Source organism: Pyrgilauda ruficollis, unplaced genomic scaffold (genome assembly GCF_017590135.1).
Source record: "Pyrgilauda ruficollis isolate IOZ18807 unplaced genomic scaffold, ASM1759013v1 scaffold5, whole genome shotgun sequence".
Lineage (NCBI taxonomy): Eukaryota > Metazoa > Chordata > Aves > Passeriformes > Passeridae > Pyrgilauda > Pyrgilauda ruficollis.
The window spans coordinates 15,993,783-16,016,231 of record NW_024526599.1 but is presented as its reverse complement, the minus strand read 5'-3'; the positions used below and the strand labels follow the sequence as shown (position 1 = coordinate 16,016,231).

Below are 22,449 nucleotides of genomic sequence, written 5' to 3'. Positions count from 1 at the left end.
AATGGATTAGATGGCCCAAGTTTGTTGGTATTTCAAGTGTTTTGAATTTCATATTGTTTTGAGTTTCAGATTGTTTCAGCTTTTGAGACAATTCTAAATTTTAGGGATTGGCCTAGGTGAAGTATACAAGAAATAATTCCTTTCTGAACATAAGGTCACACTACTGACTTTTGTGTATTTTGTGCTTTGCACTTGTTAAAATTGTACACAGTTATTGTCTGATTTAGGCATCAACCTTGTGTTTTCTTTCTTCCCACTAACAGTAAAGATTTTAAAGAAAAGAAAGCAGTAGCAACCCAAAGGGCTGCCAGTGGGAAACACTGGTTATGTTTAATTTAATTCATATATTGATCAGGTATGTCACACTGCTTCTTCTAGCCAGTTAAGCAGTTACACATTTTAATAAGCAAATTCTGACAGAAGACAGCAGTTGCCAGCACAAATTTAATTTAATTTAGTTTCTAGTGAATTTCTAATGAACAGGGAACTCTAAGTAGTGATATTCTACAGATAATCAAATTCATGGTAATTGCAGTTTTACTTTTGGAGAAATCTGTATTTGTTAGGAATCTGAAGGAAATAATTATTTCAGTGTGACTGATGCAATCAAATGGTTTACTTTGAATAAGTAAAATATAAAAGAGGCTAATCAAATGAAGTGCTACTGTATGAGAGCAAAAGGAAAGGGTGACAGGTTTGACAGTAGAATAAAGACCAAACCAAAGGCTTTGTTTTGACATACATGCAGATAATCAGGCAAATTCAAGTCTTTTAAGAGACCTCTTCAATAAGGGTCACTTTACAGATACAGATCATGTAATCTGAGCCTTGCAGATTATCATTCTACTTCTAAACAAGTACAAGAGAGAGGTTTTTAATTCCTTATTTGCATAGCTGTAGATTAACATATTCACATGTTTTTGCCATTGCCATTTGATTCACAGATGACTGATTTATGGTCTTGAGCAAAGGCCAAATTCAGGACACACTTTTAACTGTCAGGACTGCAAACTCTACAAAAATTGTTTGAAAACCAGCACTTGTTGTAATTAATACATACAAAGCAGGAGGAGGATCCCTTCCAGCTTGAAGAAATACTTCTCTTATGAGCAAGGCAATAATAATTGCAGAGATGGTATGCTAAATTAATTCAAGTGTGAATTTGGTTTTTGTTATATTTAGTGGTGTAATTATCTTAAACATAATTCTCTAAAATTAGTCACCACTTAGATAAAAAATACAAATGAAAATAAACATGTCAGTAAGAGCTACAGAAAGTACAGCAGGGTCAAGTTCTCTTTGCAATAAGTGCTGAACATGAAAGATGGAGCGGGCTTGATGCAAAGGTAAACTGAAAAGCAGGTTTATTAACAGGCAGCTTTGACCTCTGCTTGACTACAACACCAGTGGTTTCTTGATTTCCTGTAGCAGAAATGAAAATATAAAAGGTGTCTGAGGAAGAAGCAAATAGTATCTTTGTAGATGAACTTGGGAAGTGTTGTTACGATAAAAGATCACTGCTACTTATGAGTGGATGAAATGTATGTGGGGAAATTTGAGCAGATATGTGAAGAGACTTCTGGGAGTTGCAAGAGGAGACAGGAAGAGAATTACAAAAGTGCTTGAAAGGGAAAAGACAGATATAATTGCTGCAGTGACAAGACAACAAGCCATCTATATGTACCCTCTGTTCTGGGGCAGGAACAGCTACAGTAGCTTCGAAGAAAAAAAAATTCCACTGGTCTCATGGGGTGCATCTTGCATAGACCAGAACGTGTTACTTAAAACCGTGGGTTCAGATACTGCAGTTAAATTGTGTGTTGACAGGAGGCCTAAACAATAGCATTCCTCATGGGGGGACCAAAACAAAATTAGAAATCAGATTTCAAAAGTGCTGTGGAGAAATCAGTCCTCTCAGGGAAAGCTACAACACACACAGAGTGAAGGGAAAACAAGTGTGAAGAAACATGAGCCAGTTCCTTGAGGAGTTCACATACTTGAGCATTCAATGGGTTTTTTTGGGTTTTTATTAAAAAAAAAAAAAAAAAAAAAAAAAAAAAAAAAAAAAAAGTCATGTTTGCATTCTAGTCAATTCTCCAGCCTATACACATTGTGCCAGGGCAAGCTACAGATTTCATTTTTTAATTGATTTTTAGTCTTCATCTGCATATATAGTAACTCCAGTTGAAATTTTCAGATCTGAAAACAAATTGATCTGGTTTGTATTTTTTTTAATTTTATGTTGTATTTTATTCTTGGAAGACCCAAATGGATGAGTTCTGTCCCTTCACAAGCACTTTAGAAGAAGCATTAGAAGTTTACATTTTCGATGTGATTGCCCGTTATGGAAATGGGATTCTCTCTAGCTGTCCTGCACCAGCAATGGGATAATGCAGTTTTGAGGGTCTGATCAGGTAAGGAGCTCTAATTTCTGTCCCTTGATTTTGCACCAAATTATTTTAACTGGGACAAAGTCTCTTAGAATGTTGGTGGGATAATTCATGCATTTTGCTTTATACACAAGTGTGTTAGGGCTGCAAATGTCTTTCATGGAAAATGTCTATTTCTCAGTGTATTACTTGGTTTTAAAATTATGAGCTGAGCTGGAGCTTGCAGGTGGCTTGAGTTCAAACATGACTTGAAAGAATAATTATATTGCAAGCTTTCTTGTGTGTAGTCCTGTCAAATCTATGTAATTCTACTGTCATCTTCAGTATTGTATATATTGTAGTTAGAGTTCTATGGACTTTATCTTCCAGTATGATTAGAAACAGCTTCTCTGTATAGTCATTAAAACTGTGGGGGTTTTTCTGAACTAATTGCAGATAATGCTGTTAAAATTTCACATTCAGTACCAAAAATTGTCAAAACAAGATAATAATATATGTAATTTAAATCTTCACAAAAGAAACCATTTATTTAGAATTCCAGACTTATTTTCTCTAGTGATGACGTGGATAGTTTTTACTAAACACTTTTTTAAAGAGCTAAAAGGATTTTTAGCTTTGCTTTGCCCAGAAGCAGATAATTGTTTTTAATGAACTTTTTTAGGGATAGGTTTGGAACTATACTCTGAGGCCTCTACCCTTTTTAGTGGATGCAATAAACAACTGTAGAATTTTTACCCTTATGTCTGCAAAACTGTGAAATCTAACTTCTTGTTTCTCATAATCCTAAATTAGTATCTTACAGTGTTAAGTGCTGAAATGATGATTCAAGTTTGGCCTTGTAAGAATCCGGTCTGAATAATATTTTTAAAAGCAAGGGCATGACTTCAAGGCAGTTGTTCATCTGTGACTTCCCTCAAGCCTGGGTGTTTTCTTTACCAAGACACATTCTAAACAAGGAACTTAGAATTCATTTAAAGGTTTGTTGGAAGAGGGCAGAGAGGGATTCAGCAAAATTACACTTACAAATTATATTATTTTAAACTTTGGTATTTTTGAAAGCTCTTATTGATGTTTTCTTTCTTTGAATGAATGGTAGGAATCCTCCCTGAATTAAAAGTAGTTACAGTAAATCTGTGTACTTTTAAAATATCATTAAAAGGCCTTAGCATCCAGCTTTTTGCTATTCCAGCTTTAGGTTCAGCCCAAAGTGCCTGTAAATTTCTTTTGAAGTATACTGAAAAGACTTGTCTAAAAGATGAAAAAAATTGTTGCACTTGTGTTTATTTGTGTCTCTTGATGTAATGATTTTCTGATTGTCGTTACTTACATCAGCATTTAAGTCTTACTATCATAAGTAAGATCTGGGCTGAAAAGGTTGGCACCATCTTGAACGAATCTGCTAACCTTATTTACAGTGTATGTATTACTGGAAATAGCTTCACCTGTTTATATATACAACTTTTACCATATTTTGGGGTTGTTCTGTTAGGTAAATAGTCCTGCTTCTTAAAACTTGATGAACATCAGAAGTTATGTTCAAATTGTGCTGTGCATTTCAACTTGGAATCCTGCAAATGCTAACCAGATTTTCAAACTGTGGTCAGTGCAATTGTGATGTTTTTTCACCTTGAACTTTCTGCACTGTCTGTATCAGACACACCTGTGAGTTTGAAATGTCACCATCAAAACCAGGCTAAGTGGTCACTGGCTTCATGAGGAGGAGGAATCAGGAAATAGAGATGCCTTTGTGTTGTCATTTCAAAGGCAGCAATGTTTCAATACTGCATCATAAAAAGATTTTGTGTGTTGACTTCTTTAGGTGTGGATCATATAAAAGTTAGCATAGAGGTTTGATTTTTTTTTTTTTAATATTTCAATGCTCTTTCTGTTTTTGAAAGCGCTATTAAAATTATTTGAACAGCTCAACTTCTGGACAGTTTAGACTTTGATTTTAACTCACATGTTTCTAGTTCATGCTGCCTATCTATTGTAAGCTGATTTTGTTATAAATAACCAAAAGCTGTGCAGACGCTATGTAAAACTATTAGTAATTTCCCCCCTCTTTGTTGCCCTCTTGTTTCAAACTCTTTCAAACATGTAATTTTTTCTTCACCCTGCTGATCAGAACATAAAGGCTGAACAAAAATATTCTTCAGATAACTGTCAATCACATGTAATTTTTTCTTCACCCTGCTGATCAGAACATAAAGGCTGAACAAAATATCATCAAATGCTTTTCCAATGTTCTCCTTATGAGCAATTTGTTTAATTGCTGCAGGAAACAAATTTAAGCCTGAGCTTAAATTTTAAGTCAACGGATTCAAAGCAGAAGACAGGGCAAGCAGAACACAAGCAGTTTAATGTGTTTTTGGACACTAAATTTGTAATAGTTAGACTTCTGCTAAGATATGTCTGCTGTCTACTTTTGATGTCTTTATATACAATGCTGTAATTTGACAACTTTTTTTATTTATACCGTCTCTTTTGGGAAGTAAGAAAATTGTGTGATTAGCTATTCTGTATTAATTTTGTAGAGAAAATTTATCTTTCAACTTCTCAATTTTGTTTTTCTATTTAGGTTAAGTTTTCAAGCCACTTTAGAAGCAGAAGATACCACAAGTCACTGCCTTCATCCTTCAGGTTTTTTAAGTGCAAATGTGCACAACTCTGTTGCTGTTTGTAGTGATCATTGTCTAAGGGTTAAAATGGAATTTTTCTGTTTTGAGCAGTTGTTTCATCAACCTGATGAACAGTAAACAGCCTTGAGGGGAAAGAAGGGCCTTTTGAGCTATTATTACTAAAAGGCAGAGGAATTTGAAAACCAGAGGATGTTAAAGTTCTGAGGAAGTGAACAATTTCTAGGAAGGGAAACCCACCTTTCCATGTGTTTATTTTTCAATGAGAGGAAACTACCTAATAGGTGTAAAACTTCATGCATGCAAAACAGGACATCTACTTCAGATTATGTTACTTTTGACTTCCAGCTCTCACTTATCTTCAGAATCCCTCTCCCAACCTTCTTTTTTGCAACTTCAGCCACCTTAGATTTATGATGTGATACAGGTGCTCCTTCCTCTACCCAATGTGCAAAATCTGTATAGTCATATTGTTCCAGCTTTCAGTTTGTTGCTGTTTAAGAATATTTTTAAGGATCTTTTCTCTCCACCTTTCTGGGTGGCACTGGCCTTTGTCATAGGAATTGGGGTTTCTTTAATGGCCTAATTTTCCTAAGGAGTATTCACTGTATCTCATAAAATGTGTAATCATACTGGCTACTGAAAACAGAGATAGCAAAGAAGTCTTATTTTAGAGTTGTGTCTGTAGACTGTCTTCCTTGTGGAAGAATTTTTCCATTCAGGGAGAAAGTTTGCAGGGGAAAATATGGCTGCAGTTTTGAATTCTTTATTACTCATGTTCACTACTCAGCAGTGGAAGCTTATTGATAGAGAAGAATTAGGAAAGTTCTAAAAATCCTTAAAGTAATGTCACACATGATGACTATGCTCTTCTTGTCTCTGTTATTTGCCACTTAAATGAGGGTCAGATTCTGTTAGCTGAAAAATTAGTTCTGACCTGCAGATAATTCAACAGAGAGCAATTACCTGGTAGTACAACTGTAACATCCTGCACTGCCTTGAGTATAGCAAATATCAAATTGTCTTTCCTGAGCTAGGAAAAGCATGAACATAGTTCAAACAAATGTTTCAAACTAATAACCTGTTCTGCAATTAATAGTCCTGTAAAGAACACAAACAGCAAAGAAAACCTGTGAAAGAGCTCTCATTTTCACTTAGCTGAAGCAATAGTGATAGATGACTGCATTATCATGTGCCTCTGTTAACAAGAAGACAAAACAAACACAAGCTCAGCACCGATTCCCTGAGCCATTCTCTGCTGGCAGGTGTTGGTATCGTGCTTTAACTTTGCCTTTGGGAGCTGTAAAGCTTCCTGGAAACCTTTCCTGGAGTTCCTTTCCCTCCAAGCTACTGTATGAAGACTTGTCAGATCTTTGGGGAAATCGCGATCTTCAGGAACAAAGAGATTGGAACAGGAAGGAGTCAGTTTTCTGTTTTAGGAGCTTCCTGTTGTGTGCTACATCATACTGCAGAAAGGAGTTTTTTTGTAGGGAGCAGGAGCAGGCTTGGTAGGCTCAGGCATTTTGGCAGCACCTTTTCTTGCTGATAAGCAACATGAAGGCAGACAAAGGTGGAGGCAGTGTAGCTGCAAGTAGGTTTAGTCTGCTGGTGTCATGTACCTGAGCTCTTGAAATAGCTACCTTTTTTGCAGCCTGAAGGACTGATAATTGTCATGATTATGTGAAACTGTGAGCACCAGTTTGCCAAAGTGATTGTGTCTTGGTGAGCTTTGTCTGACTTTAGCTGCTTCTATTATGTCAATAATGTATGCTGCCATTAGAGGTAGGAAACATAAATACAAATGTTGGGTTGCTGAAAACTGGATATTGCCTTTGAAATCAGAATAATGGGGGAAAAAAAGAAAGAGATATCAGAAAAATACTAGACTCTGGTAGTATTGCTTTGTATTCTAAAGTGCTGAAGAGTTATCTCGTTAGGTTGTGTTTTCAGTTGGTGGATCATAGTAGTAAAATGTATAAATTGACTAAAGGACAACTGATGGAAAGATGGTACTCTACACTGTTGTTTGACTTGTAGTGAGAGGTTTTGTACTCATTTGAGGCGACGCGTGCTCACCCTAGGGTTCCGTGCCTGAAAGCTTCTGCTGCAGCAGCTCAGCTCTTTCCTACCTCCTATGCTATGAGTAGCAGAAAACATTAAAATTACTTAATTGGTAAAGCTAAGGACTGTTTTTCATATAGGTCCCTTGTTTTTTCATTACTAGCCTGGCAGCTTAGCAAATTGGCAGAAAACCATTGTGTTAATTATTGAGAAGCCTGAATTCCTTTGTGGATTTAGTCATGGTAATTGGAATAGAAGCTCAATACAGAGTGCGGAGGTGTAAAGCTGGCCTGGCCATAATCTGGTGGTTTAAGAAAAAGCAGAATGGTGTTAGGCTTGTGTGCTCTGTAACATAAGTCTTTGTAAAGTGGAAGGAAGGAAGGATTTGGGACTTGTGTTACTTCTGTGGATTTCTTTTTCCTTACATGGACCAGCAGCTTGAGAGTGGCAGCTGCACACAGGATCATGGCCCCAGAGCCTGGTGATGGCAGTTCTCCCTTGAGAAGTGAGCACAGTTTTATCTGTAGATAACTCTGGGAAGGTGTTAATGTTCCAGAGTATATTGCTTGGGTGTAAATATTTCAGAGTAACTGAAAGCAGTTGTTCAGACTTTCCTTTCTCCTATGAAAGTTTTTTCTTTCTTTAGCTTCTGAGAGAGAGTCCAGTTCTTGCTCTGTGAGCCACATGAAGTATGTGGTTACTCTGTGAAAGGGGGCCAGTGTCCTCAAGAGACCAGACAATAGCATGACGCTTGGTGTTGTGTCACGGAAGTGGAAGATGTGACTATAAATCCTTCTGGAAGTTTAATCCAGGTTTTCCATATCCGTGGCAGATGTTCTAATGTCCATCAGTACAGTGTTTTTAAAAATAACGTGGTGGCATAACATCATCATCCATGGTTTTGATAAGTGGAAAAAACCTGAGAACGTCTTTTGGATACTTGTGCCTCAGATTTGAGATTGATAAAACACAAGGTTGTACAGGACAGCTTCACCAAACTTTTTCATTAAGACAAGGCATTGCTTGCTTGGTTCTGGAGGAGAATTTTAGCTCACTGTTAAAAGACATGCTGATGCTTAGAAATTTGAGGGGGTGTGTGTATATATATATCTATATATATCTATATATAATGGGTATTTTAAAAAATGCCCCTTTTAATTTGGGCTCAAAAGACCCTGTTACTTGCATTAGTAAATCACAGGTTGAGAGTCCTAGCTTGTTTACATTTCTGAGGTTTAGACCTTTAGGAAAACCCCACTCCGTAATGACTTCAACACCCTCCCAAAAAAACAACTGCAGTCTTACACAAGAGTTAAGCACAGTCTAGCAGAAAACAGACCTGAAGGACAAGTAACTTTGTACCAAGTTCTTGAAACAATGGCCTAGCAATGTATATTAAGAGTGAGATTAACAATAAGCTTCTGTTCCCTATTTCCTGAAAAGGCCTTCTCATATTTATTTTCCTGTTCATTTTTAACTGTTTGCTCTTGGAACAGAGGAAGTTAGTTTAACTAGCAAAATAGGCAGGCATATTATCCTGTTGGTCCAGTTTCAGAATGGTAGCTGCAGTGGCTGTAGTAATTTTTCACATCATTATGAGAGCAGTTACATAGTTTGCACCCAGTTATATGGAATTGGTTCTAACAGGTGACTAAGAGCCTTTAAATATTTAGATAATGTGCTTTCAATAGCTGGAAGGGGGTTAAATGCCTGTGATTTCACTTCAAAGTTGAGAGTATCCTTATGCTTTAATGTAGTTATTTGGTGCTGATTTAAAAGTATAATAATAATTTTTAGTGGATTCTATGTAATTTATTTATTTATTTATTTACACAAATACAGTTGCACAGAGTGTGTGAAGAAACAAGTGCTGATGGTGACTCAGCTAATGGTAATCTGTCTTCTGAGAAAATGCCTCTGAAAAGAAATGCTGAACTGCAAAGTGTTGTGTATTAAATTGTGTCAGTAGTAAATTGCTATTGCTAATAATGACTTTAGCACATACTTCTAGTTTTGTGCTTCTGTAGTATTAGCATTCAGCATGTGGATATTTATTGATTTAGCTTGTAATCACAAGACGAAAGCATTGTGGATGGCAAGGTAATGTAGGATGTGACACTTGTGGTCTGGTGGACACAGGTCTTGTATTTATTTACAAACTATACTGCATGTTCCACTTGACCATTACAGCTCTCAGGCTGGCTGTAACTCACACATTCACTGAAATTTAAGCTATTGGAGTCCTTGAATATCTTTGTTCATGAATCTCAAGTACAAACTGAGCTTTTTATCTTTGCTTGAACTAGTTTTGTGGTAAAATGATGGTCTTAAACTAGACATCAGGAATGAAGGAGCAATAATGATTAATTTAACAAGTAGATATTTAGAGCTTGTGGATTTTGTTGTAGCTTCTTTTAACTGCTTTAACACTAAAAATAGCTGAGATCAAATGGAAAGGATGCTTTTGAGCTAACACAGAAAGAATTTGTGCTATATTTTTACATTTACCATCTTTTTCATGATCTTTTTAAGTGTTCTATACCTAATGTTTTTAATGCAAGTATTCAGGAGAAAATGTTCTTTTCATGTTTGTTTATACCAATGAGCATTGCTTTACTCATTTAACAGTTCAATAAATAGCTTGTGTCTGGCATCCTGTTTCATGTGTCCATACAACTTCCAAACAGCTCCTGTTGATGAATAAATCAGAAATGAAGGTGTTCTAAAATGTTATCAAATGAATGTGCTTAAGTAGATGTCACTGGAAATTGTAGCAGATATTGCAACATTTTGCAATCTTACCACACCAGCCTGTTTTAGGTTTTGAGCTGTGAGAGTGACTGTAAGTCTCATAACTCTTCCTTGAACAAAAGTAACAAAATTTTTCAGTGGCAATACCTAACAGTGTGATGGTGTTTGAGCCCTTTTTCTGAGGAAGCAAAACTAAGAATTGCTGAGATATACAGAGGGAAGTTATAGAGAGGGATATGATAGAAGCTTTCTCCTCTACCAGAAGAAGCTGAAAAAAATTAAACAGTGATAATTTTTTCACTGACTAAGTTTATCTGTGTTTTCTTAAACTTCAAAGTAGTTAGCTTTTATGTACCTGTGAAGATATTCAGGGTCTTTTCTTAGAGCCATTAATTTGTATTTATACTTTCTGTTTCCCAGTATTTTTACATTATGGGAGGGTAAGTTAGTTGGTTGGCAACATGACAGAGGAGGACAGGAAGATATTTATCATGTCAGTGAATGGCCCTGGTTAAAAAAAATGGAATTCCAGCAGCTTCAGGTCACTAGGCTTCCAGAATAGTACTGTTGCTGAAACTGGAAACTTGAGATGCAGATTAGAAACAAACTACTGTTTGTAACTTCAGTCTTGGTATACTGATTTGTCCTGTCCTCAGATGTGTATACCAGTCAGATATGATGGACTATAATGCAAACAGAATTACTCCCATCTCAGATGAAATCTTGTGTAGAGAAGGCAAAATATCTTCAGAGATAACCAAACTCAAAAGGTGTTCTTCACACTGAAAAAAAAAATACATGGTGTTCATTGTCTGAGCTAAAAGTTATAATCTTCAAGGTCCCTGATCTCCTTTTAACAGTAGTTTGGTTTGGTTTTTTTCATCAACAGTGGTTGTTCCCCGCTTCTTCTGTTTCTTTAAATAAAAAATTGGACAATGAACAAAGTTTTTTTGCTATGGATTTCCTGATTTTTTTAGCTTGGGTTGGGAGGCTGCTTGTGCTGTATTACATTTTCATTTCGATAGTAGACAAGCCCATTACTGCTGAAAATAGCTCAAATATTCTTAAAAAAAAAAAAAAGCCAGCAGTTTAGACTCTTTCTCTTTTTCTTTTGCAGACTCTTGCATGTGAGTTAAATTAATTTCTTCAGAGAAACCTTCATAAAGGGCTAAATAAACAAGGTCTACATACACAGAAATTTCTTCTGCTGCATTTGTGACACAGCTAAACTCATCTGTCTGGTAAGTCATACTTTTCTTAAGAATTTATCTTTCTTCCTGCCCTTATGACTTGCATTCTTGAGTTTCTAATTAGTGCTCAGAGAAAGCCAGCTTTGGCTTGCTGGTAGTACTGGCGCATTCTGTATATGAAGTACATCAAGCTCCAAAGGCATTTCTGTGCTGCTTTTACAAACTTCAGAATAGTATCTGTGATTCTGTATGCTACTTTGGTACACGTGGGGTTTAATCATTAATCTGGTACTTTTTTCTGATTTTGCTGTAATGAAGGCATTAAATGTTTTAAATCAAAAATGGTGATTGTTCTGTCTTGGATTTACCTGTCTGAATGGTCTGTATTTAATAAAGTAGTGTAAGAATGTTTATTGCAAGGTATATTCGGTGTCAAGTCAGAGTTTAAAAATAAACTTTCCCAGCATTCATTCATGTCTCATTGATTTTTGGTTTCACCTCTTCCAGATAAAGTAGGTTGGTGTTATTAAATGCAATGCTTTATTTTTCTTGGTGATGTGCCTATTTCAAGGAACAGTCAGCATACTTTTCAGTAGTCTTTAATTGATCATATAATTCTGTAACAGTTCTATTAAAGATATTTATGTCTTATAGTTTCCTTAGGTTTTGATTGTACAGCTTGAAACAATTTTTTTTCCTTTGATTATGAAGTATTAACTGAGTTTGACCCAAACAAAAGCAAGTTTGTCCTCTACCTTCTATTTTTATTTTCATTGCAATAAAATGAAGAAAGTCTTGGAAGAGCAGAAAATGTTTTGCTCCGTGCTGAGGTTTTTCTAAGCAGTTGGCTGGCATTAGATGGCACCCGATATATACCCAGTCCATCTGACCACTTATGCTGCAATGCTTTGGCTTACCACAATTACTGTGTACTTACATACTGCATGCCCTGGTTCTGCACAGCTCATTTTGCAGGCTTTGCTATAGCCCTGACATCAGTTTATTTCAAAAATATGTTGAAAACTCAATTTCATTTTTAAAGTAAGTGTTAATTTAATGTAAAGCAATAGTTATCTTTTCATAGAAAAAAAACTTAAATAAAACAGATCAACACTCTTACATAGAAGCTGTTTGGAGGCTTTACAACTAATTTAAGCTTTAGTAAGAAGCTTTCCATCTTATTTTTGGATAAAAAGAGAAAAGCTGAAATGGATGTCTAGATTTCATAAAAAATATCTTCCTTGTCTTATGTTGGTGGTTTTCATATAAAAGGAGTTTGTCACCTGAGAATTACTTCTTAAAAAGCTGAAGCTTCTGAAGGAACTTAGGACACCTCAGAGGCCATGCTGCAATTATTCTTTGAGCAGTTGAGAAATATGTGATCCCTTAACATGTCGGAAGACATAGCTGGAGGAGAAATTACACATAAATAGGCTGGATAATAGACAAAAAATATATACCAATTATTTTCAATTAAAAACACTGCTTAAACTGTTCAAAGTAAGGACCAGTGATGGTCTATTAATGGTAATTTCTTAATTTGTGTGAGTTTGAATTTGCCATATATTTTGCGTGCATTTTTTGAGTGAATAGCAGGACTGACTTAAAGGAACTTGTACCTGGCATGCTAACACAACCCAAACTTTAGCTGAATAAACTTGGCACAAAATTCAACATAAGAGAAAAAATCTCTGGAGAGCAGTGGAATTCCTTTCCTTGAATAAGTATACCTCAGCATTCATGGGGAACAAATGGTAACATTTTGTGCAAGTTTCTGCTTTTGACTGTGTCTTTGTTCACTTCCCAAAAGGGATGTCAAATACACTGAAAAAAAAAAGCCAACAACTTTCATATTTGAATTTTTCATTTTACTTAATTTTGTAGTCCCAAGGAACCCATTAAATCTGGGATGGCCTAACACCATTGTTTATAATGTTTTGTGTATGTAGAAAAAAGGCTCAGTTAGAACAGTTTGGTTACACAGCTATGTTCCCTGTGCAGTGTCTTTGTGAGCTCAAATAGAAGGGTAGGAGGCAGGTGTATCTATCAGCATTTTGTGATGGAATTATTTTATTAAAATATCTCAGAAAATGTTTTCTTTTTGCCAACATAAATGTTATCCAAACAGAATATGATATTACCAAACTGTTACCTTGAGAAACAAAGGATCATGATAACTCAGATTTCTTGTTAAAAGCTTTGTGCTGAGAAAGACCTTAGCTTAATGTTCTGTTTAGTCATGATGTTACTTCCATGGTGTGGTCTTCTGTTCATTTACTGGGGACAGTGGAGTTTTGTGGGACCTGTTCTGTATGGGATTCTCATCTATGATCTAAGCAGATCAGCAGATCATAGTAATATGGTGAAACTGAACAGATTTAATATGTAACAATGCTGGAGAAGAAAAAGGTGTTTTGAAAACTTGAAATCAGGACCTGGTGATAGAGTAAATAATCTGAGTAAAAGGCCATCCTGCAGCCATCTCTTCCTCACATTAACTGGGGATATACCAAAATGGAGATGCTGAGAACATTCATATGTGAGATCTATGAGTTGTGTCTGCATTGGACTACTTGGCCATGTGGTATTTTCAGATAGCAATACATAGCTCTGGAAAAAGTTTGTGATATGATTCTGTATGTAACCAACCAGCTGCTATAGAGGGTTGAAATTTTATGGCATCCTCGGTTATCTCGTGTCTGCAGTAGTGCAAAATTGCAATGCCTCTGTTGGCTTTGGAGCTTTGGCTGAGCTTAACCTTTCAATTGATCCAAATGAAACAGGAGCTGGCAGGATTCCCAGCTTCTCACAGTAGCCTCTGATCATCATCATTAATCTGTGGTTTGGGGGAAGAGAGTAAAATTAATCACTTTATTAATATTCAAGTACAGCAGTCAGCATCTTTTGTAAGAATTAATAATTTTAACTATAATGTCTAAGCTTTTGGTTGTTTAACTTTTTAAAGAAAACCACTGTCTTTTAGAAAAACATTTTCCATGTTCTGCAACTTCAGAGTTATTAATTTTCCATCTTAAAAAAAAAAAAAAAAGTAATGGTTGCAAATGAAAACCAGGTACTTTTGCATATGAAACAAGGAATAATTTTCACTTCTGCCCCAAGCCTTGAGTTTCATTTGATTCCAATTTTTGTATAAGTTTGAAAAGTACTGTTTTAGGAAAAAAGTTGTTTATACATGGCAGAGAATTCACCTTTTTAGACACAGGACCACAGAATGGGTACAATTGGAAGGAAGCACAGTGAGGTCATCTGGTCCAAAATCCCTCCACTTGTGTGCTTGTACTTTATTGAGAAAAGCATGCTTTTGAGCACTTTCTCTTCCTAAGTAATCTAATAAGTATGCTTTAATCTGTTTTCAAGGTGGCTCACATAAGGCATTATCTCTTTATACTTGTAAGTCTGCCTTTGTCTCCATAATATTAGTGTCTTAAGAATTGGTATGTTTCCTTAGTAACTTATGGCCCTAAATGTTTAATGCTGTTAGAATGTTTGATGCTATGTCATCTTTAGTGCTGGACATGACTTGGGCACCTAGGCTCCTTCCACGCTTGAGACTGCTAGTGACTTGTTTCCCAGAAAGGTTCCCTGTAACAGTCATTTAGCACAAATGCATTTAGAAAAGAACTGCCCTGGTGCAAAGGAGACTTTTAGCATGCATATCTTCACTAGTCTGTGCAAAAAAAAAAAAAAAAAAAAAAAAAAAAGGGGAAAAAGGGAAAGGCAGTAGCAGCTCCAGCCTTTTGAAGCTGAAAGTCCAAGCACCAAGTTCCTGTGTGCGAGGAGCCTCTCGACTTTGAAGCTGCTCCTTGAGGCACCTGCATAGGATTCACTTACTTGTGTGGTTTATCTTGATAGATCTAGTGAGCTAAGGCATGAGGTGCAGCTGAGTGCAACAGAGCTGTATGTGTGACCCTGAATCTCTGTGAGGCCTCTGGACCTTCTGGAAAGTAGTGGGTTTCTTCTCTGAAGTCAAAAAAAGGTTGAAATGTGAACAGAGATAAACAGTTTATCTAACAGATTATATCTTACAATGTACTAGTGTCTTATTTAATTCCTGAGAGGGAGGGAAGCAGAGGAGGTGCAGATGGGAAGGTAAGCTATGTTGCTCATGTAAAGGGACAGTTGATTTGGAGAATGAGTCCTCTGTCTTGATAAGATTTAGTCTTTCAAAACAGTCAGGTTCTGACCAATGGATAGAATTTTTCAAGATCTTTCATAAACTTCAACATACCAAATTTGCTAGTTAATCTTTCTAGAGTGATGGTTAGTCAAATAAAGGCACTTGGAACTTGCTGTTAGAGGTCTGTTGGATCTCCAAATGTGTAAAATCACCTTTTGGTTCCTACTTCCCTTCTGGCTCCTGAACAGAGCTTTCCAGTGCTGAAAAGAGAAGCTGATGACTGATTTTAGGAATGTTGCAGCTCAGGCCCAAAGTAATAGTTTAAAAGTGAGAATAAAAATCTTGTAAGACTTGGTTAAAAGCAAGGATATGAAATATGTTTGCATTAAACAAGGAATTTAGATGTTATAGCTTAAAGTCTAGGGACATTCTAATGTGCTGAAAAATTCTGCATTTTCCCATGATAGAAACAGTGTTTCTAAAAGTGATCTTAGACTTCTGTAAGCAGAATTAAGCTAGTGTTGAAAGTTTTTGAAAAAATCTTCCTTAAAGTGTGTCTTTACTTCATCTGCAGGCAGGTTCCTAAAAGCCTACCTGTAACGCAACAGCTGGTTGGTAAAAGCTGTGTCACCACTTCTTAGTGATATCTCAATAATATGTTCACACAAAACATTTTGCAGTAATGGCTTTGCATTAAAGGGAAGATTATTTATTAAAATTGAGCAGATGTACAGTTTAACCTACTATTTGAACTGGAATTCAGTTTTGACTTGAGGGCCACATTTCTGAAAAGCACTGTTATCAAATACCCTTTTTAAAAACAAATCCAAGACCAACCAAATGAACAAAACCCCAACAAACCCCAAAGCTTTGGAATTAAAAGGCTGAAAAGCATAACTAAGCAAACTTCTGAATTACTGAAAGGCATAAAGATGTATTGCAAACGGGCTGTCTGAATTATTTTGAACTTCAAGTCCTCTGTATTTTGTATATGCTGGTGCAAAGGTTGCTATACACTGACCTCTCCACCCCATCTGGATTTCCTTCTTTTATGTAAATAGATAAGCGTAAATCCACTGACTTGGAAATAATTGTACAGTTTCTTGCTTTGCAGCAGCTGACTGCATGGTGATTTTCTAGCAGAACACTTAAGTGACAGGCGGCAGGTCAGCATGGTGTTTATCTGTCTTCCTGGGATCTAGGAAGTCTCATCCAAATGACTTAGGGTGCTTAGATTTCTATAGTGAGATGTGCCAAATGTTTGGTTGTAAAACCAAATGATTAATCAAAAAAAGTTACATTTTTTAGACAGGTATTAAAATACATATATTAATAATAAGGAATGGGTAGAACAGCTGAAATCAGCAGAGTGCTGACTTCTAATCAGAATTTGAACAAAACCATTCAACCTACTTCAGACTGAAAATACCATTATATGACATGGGTAAGGAGCATGCTTTTGTTAAATTTTCAGATCTTTGTATTCTGTGGGGACAGGTAGAAAGAAAAGTAATAGTGTGACAGTAATGCTCTAATATTTGCAGTCTGTTCTACTTTTAGCAATAATATTTAAGTGCTTGATCAGAATGTTTGTTTAGAGTTGGAGACCTGTTTCCAGTTGAAATCTGGGCTCCTTTGAGGAAGTAGTTTACGGGCCAGCAAACACAGCAGAGCAAGTCTGAAAGAGCTTTGAGTCAGCTGGTTGAACTACTTATTACAAAATGTTTTTTCATTGAGTTTACTAACTTGTCTGTCAATTATCTGACAAACCAGAGTGGCCTGGACAAAGGTTGTTCATATTCTTAAGGCCTTAAAAGGTTTGTGTATGTGTCTGAGCATTTGAACTGTCACAAACAGCTCTGCACTTGCAGAATACTCGACTGTTCAGTGCTACAAGCTCTGTCTACCTATCTGTGCTAAAACTCCAGGCCAAGATTGCTAGTGTAGCCATGCAAATCACTGTCCTGCTGTGGCCAAGTGAAATAAAGAGAACAACCTCAAAGTTCAGTATAAGACCACTGAGTTAAGACCATGGTAGGTAGTTTGGCCCTTCAGATGTAGCTGTGCTACTGACATGAGCTGTGACATGTCAGACCTTAGGCTTTCAGTCACTTCTTTGACAGCTACTTCATTTTATGCTGTTATTGCCAAAGTGTCATTGCCTTTCCCACTGGCATCCGTAAATGTCACTGTGACTATTTTCTGTGCACTGCTTGCATGTTGAGTTCACACATGGTTTTCAATCACAGCAATTTGGTCTATGTGAAGTCAGTGAAATGCTTTAGTCCATTTGACACAGGCAACTCCCTGCTGGCAAGGCAGTATCTTCTGAGATGAGACCTCATGTGTTCCAGTCTGGCCTGGCTTCTTCTGTGTCTGGAATGAGCGAGACATTTACTCTGCTCTATCTCTCTGTCACTACAGGGTCAGCCCAAGATATATTTATCAATTGACACCAGAATGGTTTTGGTTTTGCACTTCATTCCAAACATTTTTTTGTGGAATAAGTACTGGTTGGTTTACTTTTTTCTTTTTTTTTTTTTTTTTCCTAGGCAATATATGAGGCATAATTACATTTCAGAATTCAAGTGCATTTTTGCAAGAAACGTGTTTGACTAATTGTGACTAGGTAAAACTTCACACTAGATTAGCACTCAATTGGAAGGTGCTCAGCTAGCTTTAGAGTATAAAGAATTAAGCTGGTGTGTCATACTGCAAAATCTGGGGTACAAAAGACCTCCTTTTGAACCAGATGTCTTTGGGCTTTTTTACATGGGCTTATTTCTGACCGTAATGACCTGCGTGAGAATTATCTGATTTCTGAATCATATCGTCAACTTAGCTAAGGATATGAATTTATGGGAAGAGAAAAGAAGAACAAGCTATAACAACAACAAAAGTCTTTTTTCTCTGTAGTGGACTTATCATAACACAAGTCAGTGTTAAGACTTAATCTGTTAAAGGGTTATCTTAACACTTAATTCACTGCTTATCAAATTTTGTCTTGGAATAATTTTGCCTTGATGTCTATGATAGATATAAAACTGGATTTTTTTTTTTTGTTTGTTTGTTTTTCTTGCTTTCTAATGGATTTCAGAACTTGATGACCTTTGCTGAAAATAACTTGCTGGAACCATAACAAGACACAACTTTGTGAGTGCACGTGGTAAAGGCTCAGCTGTTTGGGTGGTATTTATCATTCCACAGATAGGCTAGCTAAAGAAATGGAGGAAATAGAAAATCAGTCATGAGGGTGAAATGTAAAACTTGAAAACACTTTCCTAAATTTTTTTATAACTAATTATGAACTTGAGCAATATTTTCACTATTAAAATATTCTTAATCAAATGTATGTTGTTTTTTCTCGTATATATTGGAGATGCATATTGGAGCTTTTATTCTTTGTCTGTGCTCATGCTGAGGGGCTGTGATAGGTCAAACTAGATCTATAAAATTTCCAGCCTAGAGGTAAGTCAGAGTGCCCTGACTAACGATGACTTTGTCATATTCTCTCAGCACTATTGCTGAATGTTCAGTAACAGTTTCAGTCTTTGGATTGCAAGTACATTGCTTATTGCAATTCAGCTGCAAGTGAGGACATGGTTATTGTTCTTGCCTGCCTACTAAGATTCCAGTAAAAACGTTTTCTTGGAACCAAGAAAAATATACTGCTTTAATAAAGAATTTTACCAGAAATGTTACTGCTAGCTTTTTTAAAATGTGGTAGACAAAGGTCATGCTACAGTCAAATATTCTGTTCATTAATTGCCAGGATACAATTTCAGTGCTTGAAAGGGCAGAGAAATTCAAAAGCTTCATTAAGACCTTTGGTACAGTCATCTGTTTTTCTCTGCTGATGTTTTCTGCCTGTGAGCTTGAAAGCCTCAGAGTGACTTTCCAGAGCTGTGTCTTGGAGAACCCTGGGACGCTGCAAGCTGCTCTGCAAAGGTGAGGGAAGGGCAGCTCCCTCGGTGGCTGTGGTGTGGCAGCCGCTGCTGTGCCTCAGGATACAGGTGTATCCTCACACAGAACCTTGTAGCTATACCAGTAGGCATTCCTATAAATCCATCAGTAGGTGTAAAGGGTAAAGCTTGTTATGTGTGAGGAAAGCCTAATTGAAGGAAAGGAAGGAAGCAGGAAGTTGTCTGAATTTTTTTAATGTTGCAAACAGTTCAGTGATTGTCAGATGGGCATTTAACTCTATATGAACACAAGCCCTAAGCCCGCTTCAGTCTTGATTGAATGAAAGTAAGGGCATTTCAGCCTTGTGATAGACAAGGTATTATATCTGCAGGAATTTGGCATATGCTTCAGGGGTGCTTGGGTGAATACAGATGCTGTTGCAAAGGAGATTTTGCCAGTGTAAATTCTTGTAGGTGCAGCATTCTCGTTTTCTGCCTGGCCTTCTATTACAATTTTTTTTTTCCCAACAGTATTCTCTTTCACATTGGCAGATGCTTAATGCTGGGAATTAAAATAGTCCTTGAGAAGAATTAGTTCTGTTTGGACCAAGCAGTGTACATGAACTCATTCTGTACTGCTAACACTGCAACTAAGTTTCAAATCACCTTTTAAATTGGATCTTATTTGGCAACTTATTATATTTTCTGTTACCATATTTTAGAGATTGGGCGTAGCTTTAATGCAGCAATGACACATATAAAATCAATAATGGTGAAACAGATTTTTAAAACTTGTTACTCTTTTGGGCCTTGCCTTTATGACAAAAAGCATAGTGTTTGTTACAAATAGATACACCTTTCCTTGGAAACGACATTTTCTTCTGAGAATGACTGAGTAATTTATTTTGTCCCTATTTCTAATGTCAGAATTTATTTAAATTCCATCATTCACCTTTGTGGCCATTTCTTAATCTTCTCCTTTTGCTGTTACAAAATAGTATAGTAGTAGGAATATTATTGATGTTAGTGTCTAGAGCAATGTAAAGGTTATATAGCTAAGAGCAAAATCTTTTTTTACTGTTTGTTTGAAGCTACAAGTTGGAGAGCATTATAGTATTAAAAAAATAGAATGTTCTGGCAGGAGATGGTATAAGTAGAAATACTAAGACAAATTGTGTTTAAGAAATACTCAGTGCTAGATCACTGTGTAATGCAACTACTGTGGTCAATCAGTTGTCATTCCTTAGCTTCCTTGGTGTGCTAACTCCTTGGAATGATGAAGCCCATCTGGCCTAGACAGAGGTACTACTTTTGCAGCTGATACCGAGGTCTCAGATAAGCTTGTCTGGCTAGTTGCTTGTTTTCAGTGGTGCAGTTAAGGACATTAGGCAGTGAACTGTTAGTCTGAACCACCTTGGATATGAAGTCAATATGAACTTCAGGCCAACTATGCTCACATTTTCAAAATAATGTTTAAATCAATATAGCTTACCTAACTGAAAATGTATATGCAAAAACAGGCATTAATTTTTGGTCCTAGTTGCAGGATTAGTTCTTATTTATCCCATATCAAGTGATCAGTAGACCTAACACAGGGAAAGCAGAACTGACAGGGAAAGGAGATGCACCTTTCCTGATCAAGGCAGGATCCCAGACTGAGCAAAATCAACTCTAGAACTGTGTAATTTGTCTTTGGTAGCCTTTGTAGGAAATGGAGAAAAATAACTGGTTTGTACACAACCTTCAAATGTAATATACCCTAGTAGTTCCAGACCAGTGTCTTACCTTTGAATATAACATTGAGCAGACATGAGTGTTTATTTTAAAATTCCTCTGAGATGTACAGTTTTACAGAATCTGCTTTCTGGGTAATAAAAATTAGATTCCAATAGTATTTTTAAATTAGTCATACCATTAACTTTTAGAGCAGAAGATAAGGGTGATATTAACAAATGATAACTCTGGCTTTCTTGGGCCATTCTCTTTGACTGCTTTAATGTGTGACACAACAGTGTTGTCAAAGGGCCAGGCAGGTTCAGATATTTGCCTGTCATTGCCTTCTGAAGAAAGCTTTGTTGGTCTCCTTCAATAGACAGGGATGAAATAGGGGGAAATAAGCTGTCATCACTAAAGGTTAGCCTGAGTTACTTTACCTTCATACCACTGCATGGCCCACACACACCATTTTTTTCTCTGTCTCAGTACAAGCAGCACCAAAGCAGTCATGAGGTACAGGATTACAGAAAGTCAGTAAAAGCACGCTGAAGTAGAGAAATCTCTTCAATAAACCATATCTTCCCATACTCTTAAGGTACCCTGTTTTTAATTCTCTAATTGTAAATTAAGAATGATTAAAGTGATTGTGTTTAATATGAAGTGCCTTTTTTGAGCTGCTCAGGTGAACTCTGAGTGAACTAATATGATGGAAGAAAACCTGGTTTAGACAGTCATCTTACATCAGTGCACTTGAAAAATTAGTAGGCACGTGGTAAGCAATGGGATATTCATCACAGCAGGTAGCAGATGATTGTCAGCTTTCCCAGTCCCTGAGCAGAGATAAGTATCCATTTATGCTTCTGTCTAGGCAACCGTAAACTCCCCCATATATTAGATTATTTAAAAGGCTTCTGTTTGATCATAAATGTGACTGTTCTTATGCTTCTCCTTAACAACAAGATTTTAGCTGGATTGTGGACAAAATCCTGAAATACTTATGCAAAAACAGTCTTCAGCTGTATAGTTTCTTGATATATAAATCACGAACGTGACAGAAGGTTAACCATTACTTTCTTTAAAAAAAAATTCATCCCCATGCCTTCTACCACCCTAAAAAGCAGAATCAGTTAAATATGAGCTTAAAACCATGAAGACAGTAGTGCATTTCAAATCCCAAATTAAATTTTACTATACAGCAAAAACTGGAGAACAAACAGATGCAAATTACTGTTTTGATAATTTTGCACTGGAATCTTAAAAATCAAGAGTGTTCCCAGAATATAAAATATTCAAAGCTTATATGGAATTTTCATAACCCCTTACATTGGCTGCCTCTCAAGTTTACTGTACTTTGCCTTGTTCATTAAACATTAAAGTATCTTCATATATTGACTTCACACATCATCTTTAATGTCAGATACTGATAATCAGAACTTCTAAAACTTGTGCTATCCATGTGAAATTTGCCTATTGATATCTATCATAGTTGCTGCAGCCTTAAATCCTGAAGAGTATTAGAAACTTTGGATGCAGTAAGTAGGAAATCTGTGAGGTCCTGCAAGCAGAGGAAAGACTTAAGATGATGGCAGTGTTGATGATGTTTAATCATAATGCAGTGCTAAAGATTGGTCATTAGGAAAAAACTCTTTACAGAAAGAGTGGGCA

The 22,449-nt window shown here is 36.4% G+C and overlaps 1 protein-coding gene across 2 annotated transcripts in view; it reads left to right on the top strand.

Moving 5' to 3' along the window:
* The window catches only part of SORBS2 (sorbin and SH3 domain containing 2), a 144,881-nt gene that overhangs the window by 5,757 nt on the left and 116,675 nt on the right, over nucleotides 1-22,449 (top strand). For both annotated transcript variants that reach the window (XM_041479779.1, XM_041479792.1), the window contains exon 2: nucleotides 10,956-11,079. The gene's annotated coding sequence lies outside the window, so the exon portion shown is untranslated. The remainder of the gene's footprint in view (nucleotides 1-10,955; nucleotides 11,080-22,449) is intronic.